At 39.8% G+C, this 14,799-nt stretch overlaps 1 long non-coding RNA gene across 1 annotated transcript; it reads left to right on the top strand.

The window, feature by feature from the left end:
- Window positions 1-9,063: 9,063 nt before the first annotated feature.
- Window positions 9,064-14,320, top strand: LOC125918227 (uncharacterized). Its single transcript, XR_007456401.1, has 3 exons — window positions 9,064-9,151; window positions 11,727-11,859; window positions 13,145-14,320. It is a non-coding gene; the product is annotated as an uncharacterized LOC125918227 (long non-coding RNA).
- Window positions 14,321-14,799: the final 479 nt, after the last annotated feature.

The following is a 14,799-nucleotide window of genomic DNA, read 5'->3' as shown; positions in this document are numbered from 1 at the left end:
TATACAGGGACCTTTGCCCCACTTTACCTATTCTTGATTTACCTAATCTTGTTTACCCAAACTTTGGTGTGTACATCCTATGGCTTTCTAATTCTTTATGCCTTGTTAACCCATCAGTGCAGGCTCAGGAAATTCCTAAGCTTATTCCCCACACCTGCCCACGCCCTTGTTAGCCTTCCAATAGGAAAACCATCATTTGCTCTCTGATTATGGACCATTGACCAGCCACTTAAAACTCTTCAAGCTTAGCATCATAAAATTTGTTTACTCTTCCTAAGAGCAAATAGGACCACAGTCTCTTTAATGTTCTACCAAGAATGTGACCACAGAAATGTGAGATAATAACCAAATGTTGAGTTAAGCCACTAAGTTTATACTAATGTGTTACATAGCAATAGAAAACTAAACTTTAAGACAGTTTTGTGGAAATGGTACATTCGATATATATTCTTTTTTCCTTTAGCCTCTGAATTTCTTCTTTAAAAAAGTTGTCCAAGGTCTTTTATGTTCTTTTAAATCATGATCAGAAGACTCAACTATTTCTAAGCCCTCATTATTGATGATAGTTGGATTAAAGGCTACAGGGCTGGAGCCACATTTAAATATTAAATATTGCTTTGATGAGATTCTAATACTGCAAGCAGTTCAAAGGGCTGTGGTTTCCCCTGTTGCAAACTAAAATTAAAACTAAACGCAGAGAAGCCAAAGACTTAATCAGGAATGTCCATAGCAACTCTATTCACATTAGCCAAAACTAGAAATTACTCAAATGCCCATCGTCAGGAGAGTGGATAAACAAATTGTGGAATGTTAATAGAACAGAGTACAAACAGTAATAAAAAGTACTGCTAGATCTAACAACATGGATGAATCTCAAAAGTATTATGTTGAGTGAAATAAGCCAGATCCAGAACAGAACATGATGCCACTTTTATGAAGTTGAAGAACAAGTAACATTATTGTCATAAAAGTGAGAATGATAGTTACCACTGAGAAAGGACACAAGATAACTGTCTGGATGATAGAAATGGTCAGTATCTGGATTTGGGTGGTAGTTCTATTGGTGTACACATAGGTTAAAAAAAAAAAAGAAAGGCTGTCCATTTAAGGGTTTATAATCTTTACATATGTAAATACCTCAATTAAAAGATAGGGACCACAATTAACTGAATTAATTATGCATGAAAATTTGGGGGGAGTTCTTTCAGTGTAGTCTGTATATAATTGAAAGCATGGTGATCTGGGGGTGCCCGGGTGGCTCAGTCGGTTGAGCCTCCGACTTCAGCTCAGGTCACGATCTCACAGTCTGTGAGTTCAAGCCCTGCATCGGCCTCTGTGCTGACAGCTCAGAGCCTGGAGCCTGCTTCCGATTCTGTGTCTCCCTCTCTCTCTGCCCCTCCCCCGTTCATGCTCTGTCTCTCTCTGTCTCAAAAATAAATAAACTTCAAAAAAAAAATTAAAAAAAAAAAAAAAAAAAAGCATGGTGATCTGTACACCCCCTTGAGAGAGTTCAGAAAAGACCATGCTTGTGGCCCACAGGAGAATCACAGACTTTTCTTACAGGGGATTGACTAAAAATGGATCAGAAGGAATGAAATAAAATGCAAAAACTATGGCCACTAGCTCTGCTTCCAAGGGAGGAATTAGGATCATGTGGGGAAATAAAGCCATTTATTCCCCCAACATCCTCGCCTTCAAAATATCCAGTTATCTGTACCACAGACCTTACCTACTAAGAGCTTAGGCCTTTACCATAATTTGCCTTGGCCTGTGGTAGAGTTTCTCCTCTGAGATGTCTTGCCTTAATCCGATAATCTTTGGCCCTTCTCGGCTAGGAAGATATGGGTTCAAGGCACTTTGAGAACAGAGACACTGTACTGTTTTAAACGTTATCCAGCCCTACATGACTTGTTACCTCTTTTCCTCCTTACAGGGAGATATAAGAGTCTGTAATGCTGTTCTCCTCATTCTTACATGACTGTCTTCTTGTCTGCCATTCAGATGTTAGCTTAAATACTACCTTCTTGGAAATGATATTTTTAACCATCCAAGTTTAAAATAGCCACCCAGTCAAATTCTATCTCAGCATTATATTTAATTCTCTGCATAGCATTTGTTACCAGTGAATATTTTATTTGCATTCATGTTAATTGTCTCTCTGCTAAAATGCAAGCTTCCTTGAAGCTGTGGCTTTATGTCTTCATTGGTGTTAGGGATGTTTCACTTCAGACATTGCATTTTCTCCATGCTATCTCTCTTCTACTTTTGAAACTTTAATTATGTGTACAATAGAACTTTTCACCATGTTCCACTCATCTTTTAGGTTCTTTCATGTATTTATCGTTTGTTTTTCTCTGCAAGGTCAATGTGGATATCTTCTATTGATCTATTTCCAATTGATGAATTCTCTTTCCTGCTACGTACAATCTATTACCTCATTGAGTTCTGAATTTCGGTGATTTCTATTTTCACTTCTAAAATTTCTATTTGATACTTCTCACTTACTCCAGCTCTCTGTAAATCATCTTCAATGTTTTCATCTATTTTTCCTTTTTTAAAAAGTTTATTTATTTATTTATTTATTTATTTATTTATTTACAGACAGAGACAGCATGAGCAGGGGAGGGGCAGAGAGAGAGGGAGAAGAGAGAGAATCCCTGGCAGGCTCTGCATTGTCTGCACAGAGCCCAACACGGGGCTAAAACTCACAAAACTGTGAGATCATGACTTGAGCCAACACCTAGAGTCCACGCTTAACCGACTGAGCCACTCAGGCTCATCTATTTTCTTGAGCATATTAATCACAATTTTTATAAAGTCTCTGATGATTTCAGTGTCTGGATCATTTATGGGAGTGTTTCTCATTTTTTCTCTTTTTTAAAAGTTTAAAAAAAATTTTTAAGTCTATTCACTCATCCATTCTGAGAGAAACAGAGAGTGAGTAGGAGAGGAGCAGAGAGAGAGGGCAGAGAGAATCCCAAGCCCCATGTGGGGCTCAAACTCATGAACCGTGAGATCATGACCTGAGCTGAAACCAAGAGTTGGATGCTTAACCGACTGAACCACCCAGGCACCCCATCTTATTTTTTTCCTCTTGATTTTCAGTCATTTGGCCTGTCTCCTGGCTTGCCTGGAGACTTTTTTTTCTTTATTGAATTTGGGAGATTCTATAAAAAATTTTACAAGTTACAGGTCATTCTGTCAGAAGAGGAGGACAGAGCACTTTGGTCCAATGAGAAAGTATGATGATTCAAGGCTGGTTCTCATTCCCCTGAGTTTGTCCTTCCTTCTAGAATGTACTTCTGCAGGGGGTATCAGATGAAAGCCTGGCCTCTCTTCCTTGGTCCAGGTTTTGTCTCTCTAGTTATCATTAGGCTCCAGAAAAGCTCTACCTAGTTTTTCAGCCTCATAGCCTCTGTTTTCTATTTGGCTTCTTGATCTCTTGCCCTAGGCAGGTTAGTTAGGAATCAGCAAATGCATCAAAGTGCAAAGTGATTCAAAAGCTCTGCTCTTCCCTCTTCCCCAGGATTTTAACTCCTCAGACATTAGCTGCCTTACTTCTAATGCTTCAAACAGCAGTCTTGTTTGGATTTTTTTTTTTTCCCTTCAGATTTTGGAGTTGTTATTGGCAGGAGAGTCGGTCTGATAAAACTACTCTATCATACTACACAGAAGTCATCTCTAAATGCAAGCTCTATGAGAAAAGGATGTCATCTGTCTTATTTATGGCCATTTCCTCCAGAACAGTGCCTAGTAAAAAAAAAAATTTTTAAGCCCTCCATAAACATTTATTTTAATTAATATAAGTAAGAATTAGACCCTATATCTGTCCTTGACATCTGTATCATTTACAGTCTTGCATATCTATCCAAGGGAGTCTAGAAGGGTAGATGTTTTCCTTTTAAAATAATTCCTCACCCACATTCCCCCCCAATACAATAGACATCCATTCTACTGTGTTTTATGCGTAACTTTTAAAAACATTTTTTTGCAAAACATCTAGTATCATTTTTTTTGAAGTTTTTAAATTTATTTTGAGGGTGGAGGAGGGCAGAAAGAGGGAGAGACAGAATCCCAAGCAGGCTCTGTGCTGTCAGCCCAACACAGGGTTTGAATCCACCAGCTGTGAGACCATGACTTGAGCTGAGATCAAGAGACAGATGCTCAACTGACTGAGCCACCCAGGTGCCCCTAGTGTCATTTTAAATTGACATAGATAACTTATTTTGTTCCTTTTTTTTTTTTTTTCCACTAACCCTACCCCCTTAAGTTCTGTGTATATCCAATTCATTTCTTCTGACCATTGCATTAGATTCCATGGTTAACATCCACTGGATTTTACCTGTCTAGGGAAGAACATCAAATTGCCTCTAACTCCCTGCCAACGTGAATAATGCTGTAATAAACATATCTTAAATGTTCTCTTTTGGACTTATGTAAAACTTTCATATATATCTATATATCTATAAATCTATACATATATAGATATATATAATCTATGTAAAACTTATGTAAAAACTTATATAGATATATATATCTTATCATATGTGTATGTATATACATGTATACATACATATACACATATATATGTGTACACACACACACACACACACACACACACACACGAGCAGACTTGTTTGATTTTACCCATACAGATTGTTTGAGTAAGTAGTACCTGATTTCTCCCCAGGATGGCTGTATCAGTCTGCTTTTTTACAAGCTGGGCATGGTGAACCTTATATCCCAACATCATCACCAACATTTGACAGTATTCACTTTTCTAATGTTTGCTGATCTAATGGGCATGTGGTAATATCTGATTATTGTTTTAATTGCATTTCTCCTGGTACTAACACTTTTGAGCATCTTGAATATGCTTAGTGACCTTTTGGTTTTCCTTTTCCGACATTGCTTCTTGTCCCCTGCCCATTTTTCTGTCAGGATTGCTACATTTTTCTTGTTGGTTTGAAGGAGTTTCCTGAATAGTTCAGAATAGTTAATCATCTCTTGACAGCCTTAAACATCTCTTGACAACCTTGAACATCATGAATATCTTCCCCAACTCTGTCAACTATGCAATAACTTCATTCATGGTGTCCTTTTTGAGCAAATATCCTTAATTTTAATATAACCAATGCCTTTTGTTTTTTTCCTGTGGTTCGTACTTTTGAACTTTTCCTTAAAGGGACTTTTTTTTTTTTTTTTAAGTTCACTTGTTGGGGTGCCTGAATGGCTCAGTTAGTTAAGTGTCCAACTTCTGCTCAGGTCATGATCTCCTGGTCCATGAGTTCGAGCCCTGCATTGCAATCTGTGCTGACAGCTCAGAGCCTGGAGCCTGCTTTAGCTTCTGTGTCTCCTTCTCGCTCTGTCCCTCCCCTACTCATGCTTTGCCTCTCTCTCAAAAATAAACAAACATAAAAAAAAATTGTTTTAACTTCATTTATTTTGAGAGAGAGAGAGGGCATGCACAAGTAGGGGGAGAGGCAAAGAGACAAGGAGAGAGTGAATGAATCCTAAGTAGTCTCTGTGCAGTGCAGAGCCTAACATGGAGCTTGACCCCACAAACCATGAGATCATGACCTGAGCCGAGATCAAAAGTCAGACACTCAACCCACTGAGCCACCCAGGTGCCTGTAAAGGAATTATTTTTTATATATCTTTCCCTGAAACTAACATCCAGATTCTGTGGATGCACTTGTGAGGGTGGCAGACGAATTTGGCCCACAGGATAACTTGGATTGTATACCCTCCCGGAATGCAGAGAGCACCCAACTTGTCTTCCTCCTTGGGTTTTGCCTTTCTATCCGTCACTTTCACTTCTTTTACCCTTTTATATGTTCTTAATGTAAACCTACCAACTTTAACATAATTTATTCTGGTTTTAGAAGTGAAAAGGGTGTAAACAATTCTCGGAAGACCCTGAATACAAGGACCCTAGCCTATTCAGCATTATAGGCCACTTCCTAAGACTCTCAAGTCAAGTTACCCCATCTATCAGGAAGTCTCTAACAGAACAAAACAAACAAAAAAACTTCCTGTCTGAATGCAACATTGTATATGGTAGTAGTACAGGAGTGTTGAAGGTCACAAGTGTGATTGGTGTTCACAAGTTATGAGTGTGTTCACACTTTACCAACACTGACTTCCTCAAGACATCATAACTCTGCTTAAATTCTAGTTCTGGTCCCTGGCGTTCTTCTTCCATTCCCCCATCCCCAACCTTCTGCTTATTTGAGGAACAGAGGAAGAGTGATGAACCAAAACATTCTCCCTCATTTCTCATCATCCATTTCAACTATAGGTGTTGGTAATAACTGTCTCATTCTCCCTGGAGGAAACTTTGCCTCAGTCCATTGGGTTGGCAGAAATAACAAATGACATGAGAAACTTTGCTGGGTTTTTTTCCCCCATACACTCTTCAGATTGACTTTAATACATATCTTTATAATCTTTATCTTCTACCAAACTCAGGAACCAAGTCAACTCTTTCAGAAGTTATTTCTAGGGGCGCCTGGGTGGCTCGGTCGGTTAGGCATCTGACTTCGGCCTAGGTCACGATCTTGTGATTCGTGAGTTCTAGCCCCATGTCAGGCTCAGTGCTGACAGCTCAGAGCCTGGTTCCAGATTCTGTGTCTCTCTCTCTGCCCCTCCCCTGCTCATGATCTGTCTTTCTCTCTGTCTCTCAAAAATAAATAAATGTTAAAAAAAATTAAAAAAAAGTTATTTCTAGGGGCGCCTGGGTGGCACAGTCGGTTAAGCGTCCGACTTCAGCCAGGTCACGATCTCGCGGTCCGTGAGTTCGAGCCCCGCGTCAGGCTCTGGGCTGATGGCTCGGAGCCTGGAGCCTGCTTCCGATTCTGTGTCTCCCTCTCTCTCTGCCCCTCCCCCGTTCATGCTCTGTCTCTCTCTGTCCCAAAAATAAATTAAAAACGTTGAAAAAAAAATTAAAAAAAAAAAAAAAGAAAAAAAGTTATTTCTAGGTAATAACTTAAAAACTTGAAAATAACTTTTTTCTTCTTAAATTTTTTTTTTCAACATTTTTTATTTATTTTTGGGACAGAGAGAGACAGAGCATGAACGGGGGAGGGCCAGAGAGAGAGGGAGACACAGAATCGGAAACAGGCTCCAGGCTCCGAGCCATCAGCCCAGAGCCTGACGCGGGGCTCGAACTCACGGACCGCGAGATCGTGACCTGGCTGAAGTCGGACGCTTAACCGACTGCGCCACCCAGGCGCCCCGAAAATAACTTTTTTAAGTTATTAAAAACTTAAAAAAAATAAGAATAACTTTAAAAAGGTAAATGTGAAATGTTAAGTGGTCCAGTCACACTGCTCTATCCTGCTTTGCCAACCTCTGTAGTCTTCTAGATAGTCCTATACTGGAAACATCTAGTTGTTATACTGAAATCTGACCACACTCTACTACAGGTTTCAAAGCTTCATTTACAAATGTTAAGATGTTGGAGGGTGATAGTTGCCAACAGCAACCTACAAAGGTAATGCTAGTTATGGTCACCAATCCACTGGGGACTCTAGGTCTCAGGAGGAGAGCAAGGCCCAAATTAAGAACCAACTTAATAACAAAATTCTTCATAATTCTTGGAAGCTAAAGATACACCTGTGAAAATTTTATTTATACTTGACATGTTGTCATTTTGCTGTATTTGTTATCTAGTACAAAACATTTGCAATCCACGTGTGCTCCTTGAGTTTCCTTTATCATAAATAACTGTCAGGCACCCGCTGCTTTAAGCACCCTGAAAGGTACAAAGAAATAAAAGATGAAGATCTTTCTCTGAAAGATTTTACTCTTAATTGAAGAGAGCAAACACATGAAGAAAAGAAAAGAAAAAATAAATGCTAAACTTATTCTAACTGTAGGAGCAACAGGGTTTTAGAGGAATTGATCACTATTAGCTAGAAGAATTAAGAAAAAAAGCAAGAGGGGTGCCTGGGTGGCTCAGTCAGTTAGGCCTCAGACTTCGGCTCAAGTCATGACATTGCAGTTCATGAGTTCAAGCTCTGCATTGGACTCTGTGCTGACTGACAGCTTGGAGCCTGGGGCCTGCTTTGGATTCTGTGCCTGTCTCTCTCTGTCCTTCCCCCGCTGGCACGCTCTCTCTCTCTTTCTCAAAAATACATAAACATTAAAAAAAAAAAAAAGCAATAAAAGGTGAAAAGTGAGGATGGATAAGATATGATGGGCCCATACGATTGTTTAGTCTGGAGTCTCTGGAACAACCCAACTTGAAATATTTTTTTTTTATTGTTGCCTTCACGGGAAACACTAGAGTGCAAAAAGGTAACAATGACTACTACAATATTTAAGAATACAAATTAGTCCAAAGACTCTGAGGACAAGTATTTTTTTGTATTGCCTTCATGGGAAGCACTAGAGTTCAAAAATGTAACAACGACTGCTACAATATTTAAGAATACAAATTAGTCCAAAGACTCTGAAGACAAAAGATTATCCAATTTAAGCAAAAACAACCTTTCAGGTTTTATCCACTCATTAAGCTGGGTTTTACTGAACGCTTAGGATTTGCCCCACACAGCAGTGAGTGGCCTCAACTAGCCAGGCTAGTTTCCTCCCTTCACAGCTACTGAACACATACTATGTCCCAGGTACTGAGCTAAACCCCTTTCATGTATATGCCATCTAATTTAATTATAAAGGTAGCACCTAAGATTCGAGGGAGACATCCACCTATCTTCTACCATTTATCTGTCATCTACTGAAGGTCCTATGATACAGGCTATGAAACATTTTGCTACATCAAAATGCTACAGATCCCCAACTCTCAAAAACGTTAAAAGTGGGTAGCACAGTACGGGAACAATTGTGGCTGGGGCGCAGGAGGCCCAGCGCTGCAGGCCCAAAGCAGCAGATCAGATCTCCCTGGCGACGGGACGCTACCCGGGGCGAGGGAGCTGCAGCCCCGCCCCTCCCCCCGGGCGCCCTCGGTCCCAAGCTCGCTTCCTGCGCACGCGTACGCGCGCTGGCCCCGCCCCACTGGCGACGCTGTCGGAGCCATTTCGCCGCCGCCTCCGAGCTAGCTGCGGTGTTTGCCCCGGGTCTCTCTGAGGAAGGCCGCGGTCGCGGACGGTCTTAAGAGGGCTGTGTTTTCTGGCACCAGGAAGAGAACGCGGTAGGGAAGAGATGTCCTTGCCACCCGTTGGGGGCGTGGGGCCCCGCGTTCCTGCAGCCGGGCTTTGTTGCGAAGCGCGGGCGGCTGTGGGGGATGGGGGAAGGGGCGAGGCGCCCGCCGGGTTCCCGGATTGCGGGTTGCACGCGGCTCGCCGCACCACGCCTGCGCTGTCCGGGTCCGCTTTGTGGACCCGTCTTTCCCCCAGCGGTTGCCAGTCTGGTGTCCGTAGCGTTCAAGCCCTTCTTCCTCCTCCGGTCTGCGCGTGGCGGTGGCGCTGTTGCAGCCTATTGAAAGGGGGGAGGGAGTCACGGGGTGGTGAGCCCGCCATGATGCCGCCACACACACTTAGGGCCCTCCATTCATTGTGGCAGCAAATACCGGGCGCTGTCCTGCGGGCTGGGTGGTAGAGCCATAAACACGTGGGGCACAGTCCCTACCCCTCCCCCCGCAAGAAGGTTTCTGTCGTAGTGGGAGGCAACGGGGAAAAAAAGCGTCTGCGGGTTTCAGTAAAAAAGATCGAGGAAATGGGAGGTGGTGTCAAGGGAGCTACTTTCATTAGGGTGGTAAGAGAAAGCGTTTCGGAGGAGGTAGACTTTTGAGCTGATATCTCGGCCCTTAGGTTGAGAATGCGTCAGCTATAAAGATGGGGAGGAAAAGAATCGCAGAGGTAGAAGGAATTAGCGCTTGAGAGCAGAGATTGGGAAGAAACAAAGACGGCCATGTTACTGGGGTATGGTGGGAAGGAATTAAGAATAGATTTTAGGGTGGCCAGAGTGGAAGCAGGAATCTAGAGCTATGAGATCTAAGACGTTGTTGCAGCACTCCAGGTGTGCGGTAGTGATGGCCGGCGACGGAGAGAAGCGAATGGATTGCAAACATGTTTTGGAGGCAGAAATTGCGTAGTAGATCAGGAGGCAGACTACCTGGCTTGGAATTCTGGGTCTCCCGGTTAGGGGCTTTGTCTTCTCTGGGGCAAGGTATTCTTTGTCTCTGTTTATTCTTCCCTAAAGGAAGATAATAATAATAGTCTTATCTGTACAATTATCCTAAGGGTTAAGGAAGATAGTTCTTGTAGATGACCCTCTAAGGTTACTGCCTGGCGCATGCTGAGGTCTCTCAACGGATACCTATGGAGGATCTTAAGGGAGTGTATGACTCCCAAGTTGTGATAGGAGTAACTTGGTAGATAGCGGTGCCATTTTGGGATATGAAAACACTTGGACCTAGGGAAGGAGGAACAGATTTGGGGAGGAAACTTAAATTCTGATTTGACTGGGACGTCAAGTTAACATATGCACATTAGTGCGCCTGTTGGATGAACTTGATTTTGGAGCTTAAAAGAAAAGACTAAATTTTCAGTGTATATTTGGGCATCATTACAATACAGTTAATATTGACTATAATGGCGTCAGATGAGACTGCTGGGGAGGAAGGAATTTGATAGTGTAGTCCTTCATATTTCATGTTACTCATTCACCGTGAGGGCTTGTTTTTTTAAATTAATTATTCAGGGGTGGAATTTACAGATAGACCTCATGAGCTTTCCACAGCTTTTCAGTCAATAGGATTTCCCCAGGGTTCGTTTGTGGCTACAGAATAAACAAGTTTATACTAGGGTCCAGTTTTATGACATTAGATTTAGGTGCTAATAAAATGCACTTAACGTTAACAGAAGACAGATGTGTAATGCTAGTAATAGGGTTTCTTCTCGCAGCAAACTAACTTTATTTGCATATTTTCTCTAGATCTAAATTTGGTCCCAGGTACTGTATCTTATTTTTAATTTAGAATCAGATTTTAGACTCACAGGCGCCGTATCTTTTGCTGTCTTTATAAACTGGACTTAGGGAGAGTGCCAACATGTATGGTATGTTGCACTTCAAGAAAACTTAATGTCCTCAAATTTTAATGAATAACAAGGCCTAAAGGAGAAATTTGGTGTTTAAGTTAATAGATTACTGTTTTCAGATCAAGTACTGAATTCTTGGTGTAATATATAGTGTACAACTTGGAGGATAGTCTGCTAGGAGACATACTTCAGAATGACAGTAAACTGATGTATACACAAACTGATTGATGACTATTTCTTAATATAGTAGTTCGAGTTTGAATTTATGCCTCCACAGTGGGTGACTTGGAGAAGTTACCTAAACTTTCTATGCCCTCCCTGGTTTTCTTCCTCTGTAGAAAGTGTTTAGGATATAATTTTATCTGTCACTGAGGATTAAGTGAGTTAAAATGTAAAACATAGGCCTTTCATCAAATGTTTTTTAGGAAAAGGTCAAAATCACTTGTGGTCACCCAAAGATAACCATTTTGAGGGATATTTCTTTTTCAGACTTGATTTATGCATATATACTTTTATATAGTTCAAATCATGTAGTTTTGTATCCTGCTTTTTCACATAGCATGTCATAGACCTTCCACTTTTGTCGTTAAAAGTTTTGTCATGCAGTTTTAATAGTAGCATGCTAGAATATCATGTATTTAACCTAGATTTTGAGTTAATTCCAGTTATTGGATATTTCTAATGTTTGCTCTTACAAATAATGCAATTTAATTTCTGTTTTCTTAGGTCTGAAGAAGACTCTTGAATCATGGGTGATGTTAAGAATTTTCTGTATGCCTGGTGTGGCAAAAGGAAGATGACCCCATCCTATGAAATTAGAGCAGTGGGGAACAAAAACAGGCAAAAATTCATGTGTGAGGTACTACAGAATACAGTTTACATTTACGTGAAGTTTTGTTTCGTTTTTATTTTAGAGAGCACACGCGTGAGCCAGGGAGAGGGACAGAGGGGGAAGTAGGGAGAGAGAGAATCTTTTTTTTTTTTTTTTTTTTTTTTTTTTAATGTTTATTTCAGAGACAGAGATGGGTGGGGAAGGGGAGAGAGAAAGGGAGACACAATCCAAAGCAGGCTCCGGGCTCTGAGCTGTCAGCACAGAGCCTGACATGGGGCTCAAACCCAGGAATCATGGGAACATGATCTGAGCTGAAGTCAGACGCTTAACTGACTGAGCCACCCAGGCATCCTGAGAGAGTTTTTTTTTTTTTTTTTTAATGTTTATTTATTTTTGAGACAATGTGAGAGATAGTGCAAGCAGCAGACAGAATCTGAAGTGGGCTCCAGGCTCTGAGCTGTTGGCCCAGAGCCCAGTGTGGGGCTCGAACTCACGAACTGTGAGATCATGACCTGAGCCAAAGTCGGGTGCTTAACCAACTGAGCCACTCAGGTGCCCGCCCCCCGGGAATCTTAAGCAGCTTCCACACTCAGCACAAAGCTGGATGCAGAGCTTGATCCCATGACCCTTGGTTTATGACCTGAACCAAAATCAAAAGTCAGATGCTCAATCAACTGAACCACCCAGGTGCCCCCATTATGTGTTTTTTTTCCGGCTTGTTTTGTTGTTAAGAGAACATTGTTTTCTGTTTGGGAATGATAATGTGTTGCACATTCTTTATTGTCACTTGCCTGCTATTCTGTTTTATTATAAGTCATTTTCAAGGGAGCATTACTTTTAAAACAATCTGATAGGTAAATTCTAGTGAGAAGATGTGTCTTCCTTAACTTCCACAGTACCAGTAGTGCAGGTTAGAAAAGTCATATCAGCTGTTTGTGGTTTTACTAATTTCTGTAGAAAGTAGAGCAATTCTTGATTGCTTCAGGTCAAATCAGTTAAAATAAATGCAAATGGAGAACTTGTTCTTGGGTTTTAAAAATCAGATTTTAACGTGGAACATTCTGTTACATGAGAAGAGAATATCTGCGCCACATAAATTATAGTTTTTAGATTAGTTTATCACTGGAAAACACAAAGCTTTTTTATAAGTCAGCCTATGAATTCCCTGGATGTTATTTTCAGTGTTTTTATAGAGTATATCTTCAACATTTAACTGTTATCCCTTAATTCATAATTGAATTACGAGTTTTTTAAATCCCAGAATTACCCAGGTCAATCTCTTTTAATACATTTTTTTTTCTGACCATTAAAGGTTCGGGTGGAAGGTTATAATTACACTGGCATGGGCAATTCCACCAATAAAAAAGATGCACAAAGCAATGCTGCCAGAGATTTTGTTAACTATTTGGTTCGGATAAATGAAGTAAAGAGTGAAGAAGTCCCAGCTGTTGGGGTAAGTACTCATGGCCCAGCACTTGAAATGTATGTTACAAGGTCATGCCTTGTATATATTGCACGACTAGATAATTGCCAAATTTTTTATTACTTGCCATATGGAGACATGGGATGATGATTTTTCAATGTTGTTTTCAAATGTATTAACGTGTTCCTTAGCGAACCTCAGAATCTTGTTCTCTTAGAGCGCTTTCCTAAGATTGGGATTTCATTCTCATTATGTACCTGACTTGTGAGTTTGAAAAATTCCTTTAATCTTTGTATTTGTGGTTTTATATATTTCATTCATTCATAAACTAATTTTCAGAGCCTGTTGTGCTTTGTATACTTCTAAAGATAACATTTCAAACAGAATGTAAAAATCAGTAACACTTTAAGACACAGTGTTTACTCCCAGTGGCAGTTCCTTATTACAGCAGAGAGAAAATTTTGTTTCATGCAATGGCATAATCATTCATAATCATTTTGATACCATGATAATTTAAATTATATTATGTAAATATGCAACATAGACTTCTGTCTAGTACTGATTTTAAGAAATAAACTTTATCTAATTAAAAAATGAAAATTTGAATTTTTATATGATCTTAAATTTTAAATCTATATGATCTTAAATCTTACATGATTTAAGATAAATACCTAAGGTAATTTAAATGAAATACTCAGTTTTTATAAAACTTACAGGAATAATATCTATATCAATTTCAACAACTTATTGTCACTGTGTTTATATTTTGTGTTGTTGTAAAGGTTAATATATATGTTTTATTCCCTTTCATTGTTTTGACCCAGAAGTTAGGAGACTTACTTTCTAGTATATTGTACCACTAGATAATTGCAGAATTTTTTATTACATTGGTTGGTCAATCTGCAAAATGAAGGGATTAGAGGAGATTATCTTGAAGATTCTTTCCACCTATGAAAAGAATGTTACAAATATCTTATAATTTGAAACACTGGCATCTGCTCTATCTGTTATGACCTATTCTGTATCTTTTAACCTCTTCCTCTCTCTCAAAGTGTAAGTCTGCTTGTGGCGGATTCTTAATCTATCTTTCTTTCTTTCTTTCTTTCTTTCTTTCTTTCTTCTTTCTTTTTTTTTTTTTTTTTTAAATGTTTGTTTATTTTTGAGAGAGAGGGAGACAGAGGATCTGAAGCAGCCTCCATGCTATCAACAGAGCCCAGTGCGGGGCTCAAACCCATGAACTGCGAGATCACTTAACCCACTGAGCCATCTAGGAACCCCTTAGTTTTCTTTTGTATGAAAATGTTTTTATTTTATAGTCTCTCACATATTTTCACTGAACGTATAATTCTGCAGTACCACTTTCAGCACTTTCAAGTTGCATTGTTTCCTTCCACTGTTTGATAAGTCAGTAATAATCAAATCATTTCTCCTTATATGTAATGTGTTATTTTCTTTGTATTTACTTATTTATTTATTTATTTATTTGGTTCCCAGCAGTTTGACTATGATGTCATATATGACTACATATGGTTTTCTTTGTACTT

Source organism: Panthera uncia, unplaced genomic scaffold, assembly GCF_023721935.1.
Source record: "Panthera uncia isolate 11264 unplaced genomic scaffold, Puncia_PCG_1.0 HiC_scaffold_57, whole genome shotgun sequence".
Lineage (NCBI taxonomy): Eukaryota > Metazoa > Chordata > Mammalia > Carnivora > Felidae > Panthera > Panthera uncia.
The sequence above is the reverse complement of the archived record's forward strand: the minus strand, read 5'-3'. Positions and strand labels throughout refer to the sequence as shown.